An 18,529-nucleotide genomic window follows, 5' to 3' on the forward strand; every position below is an offset into this window, starting at 1 on the left:
ACGCGCTGTACGCGTGCGCTTGATAAAATTGGAAAATCAGTAAATAAACGGAGCATCGTAGGTCGTTCGTTGCGTTTTTCAAAGGATGGCCTTCGGGTTTCTCGTCCGGTCGGAGCTGGTTTACCCCGTACGAACAGCCCGAGAACACGCGACTGGCACGAGAGCTTACCGTGCTTACACGACGCGACAAAACACGAAATACGCGTACAGCCTCCGACGAAATGGCTTTGCATAGCGGCAGGAAATGTAGCGCGCGACTCGCTTGTTTCCTCTCCAAATAAGCAGCCGGTGCAACGATCTCGAGAATAACGACGGTGCGTTTCCGTAACGGCACTAACGACGTTCTCGATTAACAAGATCCTCGCACTCCCGAGTCTGATTTAACCGTGTGTTCGGGTTCGGATGCAATTACGACGATGGTCACGGCAAATCGATTAGGATGATTAGAGGTAAGGATATCGCATTGTTGGCGTGCCGCTAGACGTCGGTCGTAAACGTACGTATCCTGGTAGCAGAGTGTTTCGTGGTCCAAGTTAGCAGACGTTTCAACGGAAACATGTAACCGATTTTTACGTGTTATACTGTTATCGCGTTACGATTAACTCAGCTTTAACTCAGCTTTAACTCAGCATTAACTCAGCTGAGATTAAGCTCAGAGGCTGTAGAGGTGTTTTTTCAAACTGCAGTACGGGCTTAGCAACTCCGAGGTACCCGAGCTAGAGGGGGGCCAAGCGAGCCCCTATAGATGAGAAGTAAAAGATGCTGCAGTATTAAAACAATGTAGGAGTCATGTAAGACGCATGCACGTGTCGAATGAAGAAATATGTAAATGTAAACAAATAGAAAAAGTGGTAGTGAAATAGCTTTGTCAATTGTAAAAAGTTGCTCAATTTAATAAACGACTGAACTGAACCGACGAAGGTCGACTTTGGAAAAGCTTGCGGAAACGGAAACTCGTCCGATAACCACGCGTCGGCTTCGATAATAATAGCATCGATTCTCGTTTCTCGTTTCTTGACTAATCGCGGCTCGACCAATGGAGCAACGAGTGTTTCAAGCCTTACCTTTTCGCTTCCATCGCGTTGGAAGATTTCCAGCCAAGAGCCGCGAAATAAATTTGTAGAAACGATTACGAGGGGCGAAACCGCGCGGCTCGAATAACCCTTTCGAGCGTCGAACGACGATATACATATATCGTTCCGAGGTATACAAGCCAAAAATACGTACGTCGCGTCGGCGTCTTTGAAACCGATCGGGAGGCCTCGTTCGATGGCACAAAAATACCGTGGAACGATAAATCGCTCGGATCTACGCTTCTTACTTTTGTAACGCGATATAACGACGGCGACGAATCATTCGAGCGTCGCGTAAACGTTCGTCGGTAATTTTCTCTTTGTAAAGAGGCAAAAAATAATTTAAATGGAACCGAACGAGTAATAAGCCCGACCAGCCGTGAATCGAATCACAGCGCTTTTTGAAAATGCATTTTCGATAAAGGTCGCGACACGATAAGGGCGGTTCTCCGCGTCACGCTTACGCGCGCAATTTAAATTTTAAATCTGCCGCGTCCACGCGTACGTACCCGTGACGGACGATGAAATGTTAATGCATGCAAAACACGGTGAAAGCGTTTTGCGGGAATTAATACACTTGCGAGCCCCGTTTGACTCGCGTTCCGGTAGCCTGCTTCTATTTTTCTACCTAGCCGATAGCCGCTGTCGTCGCATTTCCATCCTGTCCATCCCATCTCCTGTATCGTAAACTCCCTTGTATCCCTTTTATATTCTCTAGAATTCTACATTCTCGAAAGAAAGATTTCAGCGACCAAGAGCCCTCGTCGTATTACGCTTCGCTCGATGGGTTGCTGACTTGGTAATTACCGTAGGAGTACTACGTAACTTGGTCGTCCGTAACCAAGTAGCGCAGAAGAACGGTGGACCGTATTAACCTATATAATTTAAGTTCGATCGTTGCGGTCGATAGAAAAATTGGCAAAAAGAAAAAAATAACGTCAAATCGATTGCTTGATTTCTGAAGCCGTGACTCGTGTACTTTCTTCGGCGTTATCGATTTTGGTCATTCGAGATCTTTGTGACCGCGGTACGTTATTTCAACGCGTTCATTCTTTTCCGAGTAATAGACTCGAAGCTTAAATAAGCGAGAACTTTCGTCGTGAAAGCTCTAATTTTTTTCCTCGAACGGTTGCTTAAAGGTAGCGGCGCGACGCGTAACGGCGGCCAGAGTCGTTCGAGCTTCTGCTCTCTCGTGAAAGAAGCAACAGCGGGAAATGGCCGGTAAAATTCCCACAGAAGCAGCTCGCGCGCGTTAAATATTTATGAGCAGTCCCTTTACATTCGCTCATTTTTTTTTCCTTTCTTCCGTCTAAGCGCGCGCTACCGAAAACTTCGCAACAGCGAGCGTAGGTATTTGTCGGTGTCCGTCCGGCGCAGCATCCGGACCGACGGGTCATTTGTTACAAAAATGGTCACGAGTTATAACGGAGGAAGGACGCGAGAGTGTGTCCTCGTTGGTGTTTTTCTGTCGACGACTCCCGGTGACCAGCAATTTTCGGAAACTTGCAAAAACCCCGTTCGTCCGAATCGGATGCGTCGTTGTACGTTTTTGAGATTTCTCGAACGATTTTTCCCGTCGGTTCGCGATTACTCCGGAGTTTTCAAATCGGAAGTCCCATTAAAAAACCAACGATACAGTTTGCCCAGCGATCGCTGAAACGCAGCTACGGCGTCGGCGTCGGCATCGGTCGAGCGCGGAAATGTCCAGTTGCTTCGAAATACCTGGAAAAATAATTGTTCGCAAGAAAATTTGTACGCCACCGTATACGTTGTCGAAGTAGGTCTGCGTGGAATTTTTCGATGAAATTCGAAATCGGGTCCCGTTGACGACACGATCGACCATTATTCGATGGAAAATTGAAAATAACGTTTATACCTTTACCTTCCGTGCACTCGCATTGTTAAAAAATGCTGTCTAGTTCATTCTCGAATCGTGGTGTAACGAGAAACATGCATAATGGAATTGGCTGGAAGTTTCGAAAATTTATATATTCATTTACAACAATGAACAGGACAGGCCCGGGCCCGGGGAAAAATTGGAGCAGTCTCTCGCCGATGAAACTTTGCGCGCTTTTAAATCAGTGCTTTGTTTCGCGGGACAAAGTGAAACATGCTGGTAATTTGCGCCGACTTCCTTCTATTTATCGGCGTTACGAAACGTTTTAATGGACGGTGCTGATTTTATTGCGTTACGCGTGCCCGCCACCCGCGCCGCGCCGTGACGCCTCGTTCACACCCCGATTCCCTTTCTAACTTTTGCGAATATTATGGGGAAAAAACTGTTTTCTTAACGAAGCAGCGATTAATCGAAATGGACGAAATTTGTAAGAAAATTTCACTTTACTACTTGTGCAACTTTCAAACATCCGGAACTGTCGGCGTTCGATACTTTATCATTGCATGAAAATACATAAAAATATATTAAAATAAATAACGGATAAATAACGAATGGAAAGGTAGAAATACGGGTAGAAATAACGATGGAAGTGAAATTTCAAGCGAGTTGTCGCGTTTCGTTGCGTCGCGTCCCGTGGCCCTTTCCTTTTATTTAAAATAAAAACAAAAGAAAAGGAAAGAAAATATAGAAATGGCAAATTCGTTTATCGAACAGTCAAAGTATTATGTTGGATGGTTATAGAAGATATACATATATATATAAGCCAAAAGGTAATAATTGGAACTTTCCAAGAAAATAGATAAACTGTGTTGCTCTAAAAGGAAGAGATTATATTTTACATACACATGATATATACAATATTTACAAATATACAAAATAGTTACTATTACCTAAAAGGAAGAGAAACGACAATTAAAGTCTATTCTCCTTGAATGTTCTCGGGTTTCGTTGAGCCCCATTTCACCATGCAATTTCCATGTTTGAAATGTTGCATTCAGCCGATAGTTTTGGAGTTAAAGCTCTGTATCACTTGGGCTGGAACACCCTGTATGGTAGATGATCGATAAAGGAAATTAATAACAAATTACGTATTACGGCAGACAAAGTATTTGATAAAACTGTTCTTTTTTCGCTATAAAAACGGTTGGAAAAAATTCCTTGTAAATTATACGATCGAATATATGCTGCAACGATAATTCGTAATGCGAAATAATTCATTTCTGAATTCTCGCGATAATACTATTCACGACAATGCACCGTGTCCGCTTCTATGCATCTCCTACGCCATTCATCCTACGAAAACCGCCATATTTCCCTCGCGTTCGCAGCTTTGACTTACCGCTGTATCGCGGTAAATACATTTACCGGTTTGCTTCCCGGAGCGAAATATTCATGGAAATTACTGTTTCCCATAGCCCGATGCTCTACTAAATCACATTGCCGGAAGAGTGAAAATTGTCTTGGGAAAGAAAGCAGATAAGCACGGTGTGTGGGTACCTTGGGAGGGTAGCGTATCAGGTTCGCCAATCCCACGTACGTGTCGGGGTTCGCGTGGTCTGCGAGCGCGATAGATACACCTACGTCCGAACAGGAACCCGGAATATTTCTTCGGATATTCTCGACAGACTCGAAGAAGATCCCCTGTCGCGACAGCTCCTCGCTTCTCGCGCACGGAACATTCGGCTGACTTGTCACTCTCGTTGAAACACGTTCTTGCAATAACAACAACCAGGAACCGGCGAATTCGCCGGGAGAAATACGCGGCCGCGCCGCGCCGGTCCACGGTGGCTCGAGCTCGCCTCCCTATATTCCGAGAGACGAGAAAATATTTGCCTCGCAACGAGCCTGTATTTAAGCAAACATTTTCCCGCCACACGTCGACCGTATGAATTATTTATGTTCGCCGCGGTCCGCGTTTGTCACTCGTATCGTTATACCTCCTTATTAATTTACATGCGGAACGTAATCGCTTTTCTTCGATTCGGATCTACTTGCCGCGTAATTTCTGCACGCGCGTCAGTTTTATTCCTAAATTACAAAACGTAGCGTTTCCAAGTAATAATAATGATACTTTATTTACGGGCAATATGCCCTTGATATCAAATAGAACATAATAACGGTCAGAAAAAATGGAGACAGTCGCAGCATATCATAGTGTAACATGTTCAGTTAGATTACGTATACGAAAAATTGCTACACTTGAATTTTTGAATGCCGAAGTTGAGTCGCGTCATTGAGTCATTGAGTCAATAAGATTCGACACATCGAGATCACGTGCGAACAAATCCACTCGAGACGTGTCACGGATTTTTGTGCCGCGAGGTCTGTGGGCAAACGCGTCGCTCAAACAGCAGACGATCCATCCAATTATTGGAATCGCCGTAACATGAAAATGAAATCGAAGTCTTTAGAAAAGGATTCGATTCGAAGCGAATGGAAAACACTTTTATAGGGAGATTTCGAATTCGATTTGTGGGGCTTTGCGAGCAGACGCGACGATGCGAGAATTCCTCGACGATTTCGAGTGAAATTAATTTCGACGCAGCGATCCTCGTCGATCGTACTTACCATTTTCTAACTATCTGAAAATACTTGAAAATGAAGTGCATTTCCTTGGAATTTTCGTTCCAGAGAAATCTCGACGCGCCAAATGTCGGGTTCGCGGCACGCGAACTTGCCATTGCCAGTAATTTCGAATTACGGCATCTGCCACGAGCGAGCAAACAGACCATATAGGATACGCGCGAAGGTGTGTCACGAGGATCTTTTTGCTGGTTGTTTTTCGCGCACAAGAAAATACCAGCAGCTCGCCACGCAAATCGGCTAATTGGTATGTCGCTCCCGCGGCTCCGTTCTATAAACTGCGCGCCGCCACTGCGTTGGAATACGAAATGCACTTTGACCCTTCGCCGGTGTCGCTGTTAAAATAGGTCACCCTTATTTATCGCGGGGAGAGATATATGCGCGTCCGACGATCACGACGCCGTCGCCGACGCCGACGTCGCGCGAGGTAAAATCACGATAAGATTTCGCCCCTGGGAGTCGCCACTGGCGTAGACACCGTGAAATTTGCGGTTCAAACTTTTCGCAGATGTTCCTGCATTCTTAATAAACGTCCCTGCGCATGCTTCTCTAACCCGTTCTTGTTTCGAGCGCTCGAGAAGGAAATGTCGTATTCCATGTTTTTTGGTTTATCGTACGGGTCGGTCAGAATATATCCGGTTTTCGCTGGTTGTCTAAACGATTTACGGCTAAACGAAAGCCAAACGATTTCGTTAAGGAATATGCAGATTAGATCGAGGTTAGACGTAAAGTGGATCCGCGGAAATTTCGTTTGCGTTCTACCGAGCGAACTTCTTATTACGGATACAGATTCCGTGCGTCCATCCCCGAGTATCGAGAGCCAACCGAACCGCGAGTTTTGAGAAGAAAAATTATGCGACTCATGGCTTCGGGTAACGTAAAAGGTAACGAAATAGTGTTATCGAATTGCGCCGGTGAAAGTGTATTTACTCGCACGGAGACTGTGCTGCTTTCAACCAAGTTTATATCGATCGCGAACCGTACATTTTATAGATTATAAAAACGTTCACCGAATGCACGTAACTCTCCATTATGCTGCACAGCCACGTTTAGAAACACTCTCCACGAAAATGTTCCCCGTAGTAAAAGTGGAACGAGGTTTTCGTATGAAAACGTTATCGAGACGAACGGATGAAATTTCCAGAGTGAAACTTTCAGGCGCTGTTTGTGCATTCGCTATCGGTCCTATCGAGGCCTGGGATCTGAAAATTTCTTAATAAGCTCCAGTCTTTCTTCGACGGTGACGTTGCGCTAGTCGAGTAAACAATATCATCGAACATCGAGACCCGTATCTCGTATTACGCATTTAACGCACTCCTTCGGTACGCGCGCTGCTTCCGTGGAATACCAAAGATTAATAGAAACAATTTCAAGAGCACGTGCTCCTACGATAACTGCATTTTTATCACGTTCCCGGAATATTTCCGACCTAGGTTAAGACCTACCTCGATTCTTGGCCCGTCAATCGAGGCAAAAATCGTAACGCGATCGCTCCGTCTGGATTAACTTTCCATCTACTCGCCAATTACGAGATACCGATGCTTTCTCCAAAACTGAGACCAGAGTTCAACCGACGCGACGAGAACTTTATTAACGAAAGGCGGTTGTATCATAGTACGCGGAACGACGAAGCTTCCGAGATAAGATTTCTGGAAGGATAGCAGGATTGGCGCGAGTCGACTAAATTTGTGGTTAAAACTTCTCAGGGGTGTTCGTGCATTCTCAATAAGTAGCCACAAACTCGGAAATCTCCAAACTTTCCCCGGAGGTATCTTCTTATTCTCCTACCGTTCTGTCCGATACTTTGCCGCTTCTCGGTGACCCTTTCAGATTATTTCGCGGAATAGCGAACCCAAACTCGTTTACCAACATTTAAATTAATTCTTAATCGACGTCGGTGTCGTCGTTTCGAAATAGCTGAATATTCGGCCACGGTTGGCCCGAGCTCGAACGTATCGCACGGGTACACCCCGAGCAGGTACTCCGTGTTATTAGCAATTTAAAATAGTCCGAGAAATCGAGGTCTTCTTAGAGGTCTTCCACTTTTTGTGAGATTCGAAATATTTGGGATCGAGAACTCCTATCTTCGACATATCATTCTGGAATTAATGAAATTTATTAACCTTTATACGGGAATTATGGACAGTCGAGATCGATGGCATCGCATCAACTTGGCGCCTAATTAAATTTCATTCTGAGAAAATTGACGTGCCCCGATTCGGTTTACCTTTCGATCCGCAGCGTCGGCGTCGACATCGCGAGCCGTCACAGAGCGGTTACGAGTTACGAATCATATTAACGCAAGAGCCCGAAAGCTTCGTTTCTCTGCAGGAATACAAGACTGTATCAACTTCGAATTACTTCGATATAACGGATAATTGAATTTCCGGTTGAATATCGACCCGTGAAAACGAGATTGGAAAGATGAAATTTTGCTCAACGTTGAAGAGTTACAGTTTTAACAATTTTAATTCTCGTTGTTGCAAATATCTTTCGCAAACTCCCGTGTATTCGTAACAGTTGTTTTTTTTTTTTGTCCAAAAGTTAAACTATCGTCATTTTTTGTAATTTTAGACTCCTAAAACAACGCGAACCGAACGTTGCCCGGAAAAAGGGACGAATGCGGATCTCATCCATTTGCATGTCGCCGTTACCGCGTAACTGGATTTGTCGCAGCTGCCTTCGCATTTTTGACGTCGAGCGCGTATCGAGCGATCCACTCGATGACTTTAAAAAACGTTTCCAGTGTCCTCTGGCCTACCACTCGACCCATAAATTTGTCACATTACGTTCGCTAGAACGACACACTTGCGAAATGAAATATTCAATTCTAGCCAGGCAGGGTCTGTTAATGTGCCGTCGCGATAAATCCAACTAATTCATAAATGGATCATCCGACGCGTATTAAAACGCTCCAAACGTTTCCCAAAGCGACCGCGTAAATAAAACGGTTCAGCTCGAAGTGTATCGAAAAAGAGTAGTTGCATTCGCGGATGATATTTTCACGTTGCTGTAGGGATGTCTATATACAAAGAGATTTCCGTTACTTACAATTAGTTACTCATGGACCAGCTGGAAAGGATATTTCAAGTTTTCGAGACTTTAGGAATACGCGGTACTAGGCTGACGCGTCTGTGTACCCCTGGTATACTCGACAAGTAAGCACAGGCATACGCACAGGCGCTTTATTAGTTCAGGTGCTGCTGCTAGATGGCTATAGCTTTACTTTATACTTTATACTTTATTTATTTAAGGTGCGAGCGATCTTCAGTCACTCATCGCACCACTATGCGGTACAAAATTATACATATTCTTTGGGTTATCATATAAATACATTTTTTACACTTTTTTACTTCAGTTAATCCGTATTTGTCTTTTATATCTATGAGAAAGAAGAAACACTTATGCCTATACCTATAGCTTTACGTTCGGTTTGTTTATTTTATAGTGCATGTACATACTTTTATTTTCGTCCATATTGCATTCATCTTGTACATTTTTTTTTTTTTTACATGACATGCTTTTGTCCTTTTCACCTCATCTTTCCATTTCTTATATTTTTACGCCACCAAGGCTTTTCGATACTTTTAAATAGTAGTAATTCCTTGAAAAACTGGAGCGGACGGCCAGAATTCGAATCCAGGCTCTCTGCGTGGCGGTCGGCTACGCTACGCATTGCTCCACCGTCCGTCCCCTATAACGTTAGTTGGCCCATAAAATGCGTTATTTACTTTTCGTGGGTTTGGGTAATATATGAATGCCGCGAAGAGTATCGCGCGGAGTAGCGTATCGACATCGAAGGGCCGCGCTGTTAAATACGCGAAAGATTAGTTAAAAAAACCGAGAAGATTTTCACGAAACTTGCAGCTTGCCGTTAGAAACTTCCGTTGGAAGCTCGGCCGAGTTTAGTTGATCGAATGCAGTCTCAGCGACGGTTGAATGTGTGTACGACAAGCGCGAAAGCATTAGCGTGTGACGCTTTTAAGTTTCGCGTATGAAATCTGCGGCAGTCTGCCTGGAGCACCGGCGCCAGCAGCAGCTGGCATTACAATTTGGAAATCCTCCATTAAATAATTCAGCTCGAGGAACTTCGGTTCGACTCGACCCGGCTCGGCCAGGCACGGCACAGCCTAGCCGTTCGGGATCGCGATAAGCGTTAAGATTTTAATTAAGACCAACCTGCACTTCCACCGAAGATTTTCACCTTTTACCGCGTCGTTTATGAACCTCGTTCGCCACCTAAATACCATTCGCTCGTCGTTCTCTCTCGCTCCCCCTTTGAAACTCGAAGCATACCGTACTTTATGTACGATCAACTTTTCCGAGCTATCGTATTTGGAACGGCGATCATTGCGCGAAGCTGCGAATTAATTCGTGTAGTCGCTCTTTGTCCTTTCGTCTCGGTTAAAAGAGCGGCGGAAACCAACTCCGTTAGATCCGCTCATTTTTCTGCTCGGAGGGAAAGCGAAGAGGAAGGAAGAAGCTTAGAGCGAACCGTGGAAGAATACATAGGTGGTCCGGAAGGGCCTCCAGAAGGGAGGCTGCCGTGGCCGGCGGGCCTGCAAAACGACCGTGCAAAGTTTACACGCCACGGATGGAAGGAGAAACGCGATGCTCGTAAGTGCATAACAATAAAAAGTCCGCCACGGAGGATGCGACGGGCAGTGAATTACGCGAGGCGCGAGTCATTCTGTATGCATATTGCAGAGCCTGGTCGGCTGTATGCAAAGTGCATTTTACAGTAACACAGCCCGAGATCCGTGCGCTTTCAATTTTAATTATACCGCGGCCTCGCCCATTACGTCAACTCCAGCGAGCTGCGCGAGCATTTATCGTTAGATGTTCCTCGCGAAATAAAACCTTGACCGACGCTGACCCACGAACAATTTGGAAAAATTAGGCGTCGTTGTTCGAAGGAGCGGATTCGACTTGTCTAGTCGATTATTTTCCAAATATTATTTTTATATCTAGCGTCTTCTTAATCTTCGAGGAGCGAGTTAGAACGGAGAGCCGATCGTTTAAGTATGTCATAAAATTTTGGCTTCCGTTCGAGAATCGTCGATTCATTCCATAAATGCTTCTCGTTCGTTACGTTTCGCGTTTCAAATTTACCTAGGTAACCTCTTCGAGATTACACGCCCTAGCCGCGCCGTACTAAATCTATTTACATGATCGCGCCGAGATTCTGTCATAACAGGTGACCACCTACGCGTAAATACGTTCTTCATTCACGAATCATCTGAAATTTCACGCGTAACCGTAACCAGTTGATAAGTACAAACTATGCGTATAAATGCAGAGAGAGAATTTTCTTTTAGTTTTAATGGAATAATACGTTTTCCATTGCTTTCGTAAAGGCTTGTAGCGATGCAGCTTTATCATTTGGAGAGTTTCTAGATGCGTTGGTCAGTGGATCGCCCGAGGCATGGAGCATCACGTTAATGTTTTACAGCGTGCATGTAAACGCTATGAATGGATACGCGGGATGCAAATATAGCGGTGATTCAACATTTACGTCTACTCCGAATCCAGTCGTTAACATACCAAGAAACTTTACGTGTTTCCCGCTCCGTTCCCACGGTGGTTCCACCCACGAAGAAACTATTACCACCGCGTTACACTTGTTCTCGTAACTGTACGCAACTATTTCGTTCCATTATTTAAATGACTTGGTTCGAGTTACTTGTCACAGAACCAGATTGTAACTGGAACGCACAGTCGCACAGAGATAGTTGCATTGCAATCTAAATATTTATATTCGACGAGGAGTCTTCAGAGACCACGAATTTTCCAAATTACGTGGCTGCGATCATCCGCTTCAAACAAACGCCTTGCTTGCTATATCCATAGATGCGTTGGATAATGTCATCTCATAGAAAGTTTGTTCACGGAACGAGTAATTCGATCGCACTTGGATTTCCATGGCCGTGACTTGGAAGATTCTGCTGGGTACAAGGCACGGTGAGCAGGGCACAGGGCACAGGGCACAGGGCACGTCTCGAGAGCGTTAAATGCAAACTATGTACTAACGGTAACAAAAGGCAGGAGTGGCCCGGTCTCCAGAGAATGCTTCGCGGCTCTTTTCCTGTCGAAACGGAAGAGAACGAAAACTGTTCGTACTAGTTGACAAGCCGAACACGTGCGTCCTTCCGTTTTCTTGCGCCGAGACTTCCCTCTCGATTTCACGGCGAGTACGAGGGTGCCATTTCTGGTCCGAGGGGCCCCGATTTTCGAAATTGCCACCAGCTCGATGCCAGGCAAAGGTTCGACGGTGTATGCCCGCGACGGGCGCATATCGACTATCGATAACTCTTCGATAAGCCCAGGCTGCGAGTCGCTCGATCCGCTTTAATTCGACGCTGGAGATCGACGAGACTTCGCGGAGAAATTGGATTAACGTGTTTTTTTTTTCTTTTTTAATTTTTCATTTTGCGAGTTTATTCGTCGTAACAAAGGCAACAAAAAATGCAAACTCGGTCGCTCATGGTTCTTTATCAAATTATTCGTGACAAAAATTATTCAAGAAGATTCGAATCGAGCGAAGATTCGTTGGGCGAGAAAAACGTCGGCGACGCGACGAATGAAAAAAGTGCGAATCGCGAAGAAAATTTGTCCGAACGTTTATCCTACGAGCGTCGAACGTGCCCCGCCTCGCACGGAATGAGAATCAATCGACTCGTTCTATTCGTCCAAGTTTCGGCGATCGATTCTTCCGCTCGACGGTATACATATACATACCAGCGTGCCTCATTCGATTCGAGTTTGCGGACGCACCGAGTATGCAGAATTTGGAATAATTTGTACGCTAATGGGCGGACGTTCATCCGATTGTTTGGAGAAACGTTCCCGGGAAGCTGACAAATCATTATTAATTCGCATCGTTGAATGAAATTGAGCTGTTCCGGTGGGAGAACGTAGTACGGTAGAAGGTCGATTATCGGAAACAACAGAGAATCGAAATGTTTCCGATAAACGAAGTTTACGATAGTCGAACAAGAGAAATCAAAATGGGAAATTTATTATGTAATGAGACAATATAAACGTTAACATTTTTCGATTATATGCATCGCGCGAAACTCTGTGTCTAACGTCGAATATTTAAGATAATAAAATCCGACCCAGAGGACGAAATGTATATTTACGTAGGTTTCCTTCAATCGACGGTGACGTTTTCTCGCGAGCCGCGGATTTCGATGGGTAACGATTCACATCTCTTGCGGTGTTCGGCTCGACATCCCGTCCGCGCCGACGCGACGACTACGCCGGAATAAAAAAGGAAGAAGAATCGTAACGCGCGTCCGCGTGTATTTAAACGGTAATTGCAAAAGTCCGCGTCCGGCTCGAAACTCCCCGATGGCTAATCCGGTTTATTAAGTTTTATCAAGTTTTCACGAGGGGAACTTTGTAAGTAATTATTATAATTATCGCGGCGAGCAACTTTAAGTACCTCTTTTGTTTCGATAAACCGCTCTACCTTGTTTAATACGGGGATACAACCGAGTCGAGTTACGTTAACTAGCCGGATAGGTATACCTATATCCGGTTAAATAATTTCCAACTGAATAGTAATCGATTTTTGGCTCCGTTGCAAACCGGATTGGGCCGTACTTGTCCCGAAATCGTAAGGAAACGTCTTCTTACGCGAAACCTCGGTGAATCGAGACGCGGCTTCGCCGATAAACAAAACTTACGGGATGCATAAGCTTTACGCGATTATGTAAATTTGTCAAAAACCAGCTCGATCAAAGTTCCAGTTTGCGAAACACTTGTCGCGTCTGCGAATACGAAATTGGACACGTACAAACCGAACCAAACTTCCTAGGATGTTTTTAGACCGTCCAACGGTTATCAGCGGTTCGGGAATGAAAAAGGAATGTTCGGTAGCGAGATATCGAATTGAAACAGATGATTTCCGAGCGACTCGCGAATGAATTCTGGTGATCGCGCGAGAAGACAATTTCGAGACCCCACGCCGCGCCGCGCGCGGTCACCGAGCTTTCTTCAGCGGGGGAACAACGCTAAATTCTTGGCGAAAGTTTCGAGCCGGCAAACAGTGCGAATTAATTATCATTCGTTGCTCTTCCACTGTCCTAGAATGCCTCTTCTCTAGCGGACGGGCCCCCATAAAGCATAATCGGGTACATATTAAATAATGAAGGCTGACAGATCAAAGAAACGACATGGCTTTGTACGGCGCGCTATTAAAAAGTATTATTAAATTCGAGATACAAAAGGAGCCACTAAGAGTGTGCGGAACTTAAACTTTTTTCAACATGTCGGAGCACCGGGGGCTAGATTTTCAATTGCTCTCGAGCGATACGAATTCTTCTTCGTCTTTTCACAATTCACGACACGACGTATTCTTAATTATAGAAGTCATGATACGTGAATTCGAGATTCTTTTAACGTCCGACCGGATATAAAATTAAATTCAAACAATGGCCCGAGTTCTTTGATGCGATCAACTTTGCGCGTAAAACTGAGTTACCCTGAGCGAACGTTTCGAGCTCGTGGTATTCGCTCGACGAACGGTGCTCGTTTCAGAATTTCTAACATCGCCGTCTCTCGTCGTATCGGTTTTATTTATTAATACACGCACGACCATGGGATGCGCTCGAAAAGTGAAACCAAACCGAAAGGACACGTCGTCGCGTGACAGGTTGTATGGTAGTCTCGTACGAGTAGTTTCGCTCGGTATGAGAGACATTTTACAAACGAGATTTATATCGCGGATATCGCCGAGGGATGCGAAACGAACCGAAACGGGTGCGCGATCAACACCCGTATCGTTCTTTGCACGACTTCGATGTCCTCCGAGTAATAAAGCGAGCGGCGAGATTCTACCGGTCCGACAAACTTCTATAGAGCGGTGAAGATGGAAGATGGCAAATGGTAGACGGTAGATGGTAGATAGAAGATAGAGGATAAAGGAGGTCCAACGTCGATAGCCACACGTATGCATACGTGGAAATTGGAAATGCTTTGCATAGTTGCCACGGGGAGATGCACTCTGGCTAGTTCGCGGACGATACGCTTCGACGGCGGTTTCAGCAGATATTTGTTTTCCGCGGAGCTGGCCGAATTTCGGGATCTCGCTTCGCCTATATTATTAGTTTTACACCGACCGACGCGACGTTCTATCAGCTAATGAAAAACAATTGGCTCGGAGCCGGCTCGCCGAAGCAGTTTAATCTCGCTTCTGTTCAACGCTTAAACGACCGCGCGATTGTTTTTCTACGTAAGGTAAACGGTGAACCTACAATTCTCGATGGATATTGCGCGATATCGAGTATCGACGAGATACTAACCGCGACGCGATGCGATACGATTCGATGTAATTTGACGGCATCGGTAGATCGTCATCGCGCAGCGATAGGTGTCGGTGAATCCCCTTACCTCGGAGGGAATCACGCGTTGTCTTATGTATGCATAATGCCTCTGAAGAGGATGCTTGCTCGTTGTGGCGTGAAACAGCGGGAACCGGGAACCTGGAACAGAAACGTGGCGTGTCTCAGCGGCGAGACTCAAATTGTAAGTAGTCCAAGTCTTGTATGCCACGACGCGACGCGACGCCGACGCGCGGCTGCTGCGAGTTGAGACGTTTAGCCGTGCTTGGCCCTGTCGGAAGCAGGGGGGCCAAGCTCACGTATTAAACGTTGGTACAAAGTTTGTAGCTTAAAATTCACCCAACTAAAATGTGGAGCGCATACGCGTGTATGATGTATATATACAGTATCAGGGTTTTTTTTTTTAAATTGCTTTAAATTATTTAAAAGAATGTAAACCAGTAAAAGTACAGCCGCAGGACTACCGTCATTTCGATAATTATACTTTTTCAATTAAACCTATGGGTATATGCATACGCGCGTATGCGTTCCACATTTTAGTTTGGTGATTTTTTTCCAAGCGGCGCTGCAAACTTTGTACCAATTTTTATTACGTGACATTGGACCCCCTGGTCGAAAGACTAATTCTGCTTTCAAAACTTCTATGAATACGGTGCGCGCGAGACGGGTGGAAAACGGTTGGCCTCCTGAGTCGCGTAACGCGAAATTAAATTTTCTTTCGAGAGAGAGAAACGACGGCGGGCGTCAAAAAACGTTGAAAGTATTTCTCGCTGAGAAGTTTATGGAAGGAGAAGAGGTGGAAAGAAAGTATCCGCCATGAGACATGGAATTTTACTTTCCTAGTCGTTGAATACACCACAGGAGAAATATCGTTATCCAACCAAAGGATCTAGCAGAATAAGGATAGGAAATCGGCCCCACCCAAAATTTTCATTGCTATTATGTGCCGTGGAATGCTTTTGACCCAAAACATCATTCCGCAAAGTTTCAGACTGTTATCTCCCTGTTTAAGGGTAATATCACTTAACTTTATTATTTTTTTTCTCGGTTACTACTTCAGATATTCAAATTCTACTTCTGATATTCAGATATTATTCCTGCTTATAAACTGTATCTCATATATTTTTTGCAAGATATTTTTTTAATTATTAAGGGTAGAAAATAAATAATTAATTTTTTCCGGGTGGTAATTGCAAACAACCCTGTGAGTCACACCTACTAAAAAAATCAGGAATGATGATCGATTATTTAGCTGACACATGTAAAAGCTTCAGAACGGTCGGAGTCCCGGAACATGGTTAAATAATTAAAAAGAAACAAAAATCCCATGCAGTACACGCCGCGGTCGTGCAATGGGCCGAAGGAGACTGAGATAATGGTCAGACACGCTACGCGTATCGTTACAGCTATGCAAACGACAGGGAGGCAACCTGTTTCGACAATTTTGTAATTGATATCATAAAATTTTCCTTAAAAGTATTCTGTTCATTATGTCTTAAAAGAAATAAAACTGGCAAATATGAAACGAATTAAATATCACGTGAAGTTCAAAATATTGAACCTCGATGGATTAATATTTTTATAAGCTATTAGACTGTTGCAATGAAAATATCCAGCCCCTGTCGCATGCACAGGTGTAACGGCACGCGTAGTGTGTCTGACTATTATCTCATTCTCTTTCAGCTCATTACACGGAGCGTAACGCACGGGATTTTTGTTTCTTTTTAATTATTTAATTATTTATTTCCACGTCAGTATCGCACTGAATTTTAAACAAAAATTATTCGCCACAACGATTTTTAGATACAAAATACCGATACCGTCGATAACTTGAACAGGGAGTATCATATTTTGTGTCTCGCGGCTGCGGCGGCAAAAACAACATTTCTTTGAAAGTGTATAACATTCGTGTGTGAAATTTTCGCCAGAAAAGTGGGAATACTCGATGTATTTTAAACCAACCCTGGACAAAATTCTACAACGATGTTTGCATTTTTAGAAAAAGTTTCGACAGTTACGGCTGTCGGCCGTGAAATGAAGAGATATCGAAACGCGTTAACGTTTATCGATCGAATAATCTGCAAGCGTGTGTTATCGCGGACGTAGGTATTACCTTCGTTTCATGCGTGTTAATTTAATAACCACGAGTGTATTTCAAGCGATTCTGATACTCCACAGGTTGATACTACTGTCGCAGCAATATTGGTTTACTCCACTCGCATAGCGGCTACGCGCTGTGGTATATTGACCTACGTACGACCAAGCCAGCTTTAACGCTTTTCGCAGCAGTCGCACAGGAAACTTTACCCTCTCCGCGTTCTTCCTATAATGGCCTATAAAGTCGTACATACGGAAACGCCGCGCCGCGTGTAACGATTACGCGATATACAGACTTCAAAGCCACCAAAACGTTTCGGTAAAATTGTCGGACCAATTTATTTGTACGTTCTCCTCCTCGAAAGTGAGATTGTATCGTGCAGCGTACACAAAGCTGTGAAAAGAACGCGTTCGTTGATCAACGCAAACCCGAGTACTCCGTTTCTCGACAGTTTTCTTTTTCAAGATTTTTCAATATTACGCCTATGCCGTTTAACAACGATGACAATAATAATCCCGATACCTGTTTATTCAGAGAAGAATCCGACAATTATCGTATAGAAATAAAAACAAGTACTATACGTTCTGTACGAAGGTGAAACACGGTTACTTGTACGTTATCGCGAACCCAAGCTCGAGTTTAACCAAAATTCTCGTTACACAGAAAGGTAAAAAGGGTCAGCGCAAAGAGTACACAGAGCGCCAAGATGAGAATCGGCATTCTCTTTATTTTGGAAAATGGAAGAATACCGGCAATAACGGACGTCAGAGATCAGATTAACCCCGTGCTTCTCGTATGTCGGCGTCGACGCGATCGAGTAAAACATCCGCGACGCGAACAGTCGTTTTAACAAGTCTCATTTTAAGAAGCCTTTCCCTCTGAGTCAGTAATTATAGTCGATAGTGTTCGCAGGCGAATCCGAAGCGGGTACTCGGCGAGTAGCGGATCAGCCGACGCGGACGAGCGATTGCACGTAACCGAGTGCAGTAGTCGATCCGTGAATTCGAATGCAGGCCGCGCGCCGCGCCGAGGAAAGAAAGCTTCAAGTTCGAGCGTCTTCGGAAAGCTCGAGGTTAGGCGACACTCTCGCGTGATAGTGGTGGCACATGGACGATAGGCATATACGGAAGGGGTAGGCGTGGCACTCGCCGTTGGCCCGTCGCGCGTCGGATGGTTGCGCGTGCACACAGAGAGGAACAGAGACGCCAGATACGCACACGTGCGATACGGGAAGAGACACGAGCGTGGGTGGATGCAACCCTCGTCGCGAACAAAGATGCAATTTCTACGATCGCGAAGGACAGATACGAGCGAACCACGGTTTGGACGAAGACGGACGCAGGGGAAGAAGAATAAGGGCGAGGAAGACGGAGGAACTGATAAGGGTAACCAAGATGGAGAGAAATAGATATATTGGTGAACTCGTTGGAGGAATCGAGGAGGTCCGAGAACAACGGAGATAGTAACGTCGAGCAAGACGGAAACCGAAAATGACAAGGAGACGAAGGAAGGGGCGACTAGAAAAAGAAAA

At 44.8% G+C, this 18,529-nt stretch overlaps 1 protein-coding gene across 1 annotated transcript in view; it reads left to right on the plus strand.

Annotated features, from left to right (window-relative positions):
- Positions 1–18,529, plus strand: part of LOC128891351 (uncharacterized) — a 168,079-nt gene that overhangs the window by 17,273 nt on the left and 132,277 nt on the right. The gene's annotated exons all lie outside the window — the stretch shown is intronic.

Source organism: Hylaeus anthracinus, unplaced genomic scaffold (assembly GCF_026225885.1).
Source record: "Hylaeus anthracinus isolate JK02 unplaced genomic scaffold, UHH_iyHylAnth1.0_haploid 12001, whole genome shotgun sequence".
Classification (NCBI taxonomy): Eukaryota; Metazoa; Arthropoda; class Insecta; order Hymenoptera; family Colletidae; genus Hylaeus; species Hylaeus anthracinus.